Source organism: Erythranthe guttata, chromosome 12 (assembly GCF_056151865.1).
Source record: "Erythranthe guttata isolate IM_541 chromosome 12, IM_541, whole genome shotgun sequence".
Lineage (NCBI taxonomy): Eukaryota > Viridiplantae > Streptophyta > Magnoliopsida > Lamiales > Phrymaceae > Erythranthe > Erythranthe guttata.
The window spans coordinates 7,164,680-7,167,595 of NC_142544.1; the positions used below are offsets into that span (position 1 = coordinate 7,164,680).

General features: G+C 27.9%; 1 non-coding gene across 1 annotated transcript; it reads right to left on the reverse strand.

The window, feature by feature from the left end:
- Window positions 1–1,137: 1,137 nt before the first annotated feature.
- LOC148766345 (U6 spliceosomal RNA) lies at window positions 1,138–1,238 on the reverse strand. Its single transcript, XR_016035146.1, has one exon. It is a non-coding gene; the product is annotated as a U6 spliceosomal RNA (small nuclear RNA).
- Window positions 1,239–2,916: the final 1,678 nt, after the last annotated feature.

Here is a 2,916-nt window from a genome sequence, read left to right on the forward strand (position 1 = left end):
GCTATTCATAATATTCTTGCAACCATCTCCCCAATCTCCACGAAAACAATCATCTTCAAGAGTAGCATATGAAATCAACTTATGACTCAAGTTAGGAACATGTTTTACGTTTTTCAAGGTTAATGCAAAGCCTTTTTCAAAATTTAGCGTGCAATTCCAATGTGCCATTCACAACTATTCTAGTACCATCAGCTAAAATAAAACCACGGTTTTTCATTTGCACATAGCTAGGAAAAACTCTCTACGTGAAATCATAAGATAAGAGCATGCAGAATCAAGAAGACATTAATCCTCACTAAGAGATCAGGCCAACACAGAATTTACAGAAGCACGCATACCATTTAGCATAAAGACATCACCAATATTATCAGAAAGATGATTGAGTTGTACATTTTTCTGATCTCTTATAGGCTTATTGCACACATTAGAAAAATAGTTCGGATCACCATAACAATAGCACTTCCTAATAAAAGCAGACTTCACATTGGACTTACTACTCCACTTGCCCTTTTTCTATATTTTGAAAATTTAAAATTTTTTGGTTATTTTGACTGGAAGAAAGCTTATGCTTGAAAAATTATTCCGCTGCCAATTCGGACAGTCAATCAGGCAGTAAACTCTGTAAGAACTCGGCACTCCACGATAGAACTAAACACATAGATGTAAAGTTCATTTTTACTCGTGACATAGTTGGAAAAGGTATAATTAAACTTGAGAAGTTCCCACTCGAATTTAACCCTGCAGATATGGGTATGAAGTGCTTGCCCATTGAGAAATTTCGACCGTGTATAAATGATCCGAATTTCGACTATAGAGGTTGACTTTCAACTCCCTCCCCTCCCCACAAATGCTTTTACCCAATTCTTTTAGTTTTTAAATACTACCCACACTTTCTCCATATATGTTTTTTTGCCTCAATTTTATTTTTCTCTCGGCTCAATCCTTGTATCATTTTATGTTTCTACTTTTCTATAAGTTATATTTTAATTCTTTTTTTAATCATTATTGGTTTTTTATTTCCTAACTTTAACCTAGTTTTTGTTAAAGTAAATATATTTCTTTTTATATAATTTTATTATTTTTTATGGCTAAAAGAAAAATTTATGATGATGCCTCGTTAAAAACCTTGATTACCATGAAAATTTGGACCATATCTCGATTTATAGGTGTCATCCTTGCGCAGATGCCATGCTAATCTTCTCTGTATTGTTCCAATTTTATAATTTTATTGTTAAATATTTTTATATTTTACATGTATAAATTTTCAAAAAAATCGAGGATGTTCCCCGTATTAATTTTTTTTTGGTACTGAACCCCATATTATTTAGGAGCACAATTTTGTGTTTTGCCAAGGGCCCCAAAATACGTCGAACCGGCCCTGTTTAAGAATTTTAGTTGATTTTATTTATTGAGCCGTTTTCCATTTTCAGTCTGTTTTCCACTATATGTTTTACCATTTTCAGTCTGTTTTACGTGGAAATTTTTGCTACTTATTATTTTTTCTCCAAAACATCTAATTGCTTAGATTCTTTTAATTTTCTAAATAAAACCTTTTATTTTTGTCATTTTGAGTTTCTTCATTTTTTCTTCTTAAATGTTTTCCGGTTGTTCAAACATCCTAAGATAACAAACATCTTTACAATCCTATTATTGTTGAGAATTTGAACTACCGGAAGATATTTAAGAAAAAAATGAACAAATTCAAAATGACAACAATAAAAGGTTTTATTCATGAGAAAAAATCGAAGTAATTCAATGTTTTGAAGAAAAAAATAAAAAAATCAAAATTTCCCAAGTGAAATTGACCGAAAATGTTAAATGGAAAATGGCTCGAACAAACCCTTATATTTATAGGCTTGGCAGGGATATTTTCGTCAGATTTTGAATTTATGTGTAGTACAGGGGAGTATATGATACAAAGTCCATAGTACAGGGGTGTTTTTGTATTTAACCCTTTATTTATCAGGATTTGTCTAGGGTGAGATACCCCATGTTCTAAACTTTTATGAGATATGCATTAATCACCATTAATTTTCTAAGATTAAATCTGGACCCTAGAAAAATAACATGGCTTATGTTCTAAAAAATGAAGTATTTTACCAAATTATCCTTCGATTATTTTTTTATTAAATTAATATAAAATTGATTAATATTGAATTGTCTAATTTATCCCCTACTATATTTTAATTAAATAATTAATTTAAATTCATTGTGACCGAGATTTATTTGATAAATAATCGAAAAAAATGCATTCATTAGGAATAGAACTTGTGACCTCTTAATACATTTATCACACCTAACCAACCAAGCACATTAACTTATTATGATATATTTAACAATAATTGTATAAATACTGTTAATTCAAATATTAATTGCAACATTCATTATTATTAAATGATATTAAATAAATTATTAACAAATTTAATAAAATAAAGTTTTAAAAATATAAAGAATTGCAGTTCAATACGCCAAATATCTATCATTAATTATATAATATTAGAAGTATTAATAAACTCCACCATTTAATGTAAAGAATGCTCAATTAAATATAAAGAATGCTCAATTAAATATAAAAAAATGCATAACTTAATTCAAACTCACTTATGTTATTTAATCGATAGTGTGACAAATCCAAATACAAAATAAAATAATATGTTTGTTTAGAAGAAGAAAAAATTATAACTCATTCCAATTAGTAGTTTTCTTACTTTAAAATAAAATTATATACTACAAATACTATATCGTGAATTTCTTTTAATATTTAATTTAATCAACTAGTAAGATTTGAATCGATGAAGTACAAATCCTTTCAATTAGTAAACATTATTCAAATATTTTAATCGGTTGCTTAACTATTGACATAACATGTTACATAATTGATTTAACTATTTATAAGTAATGTCTAATATCTTTTTA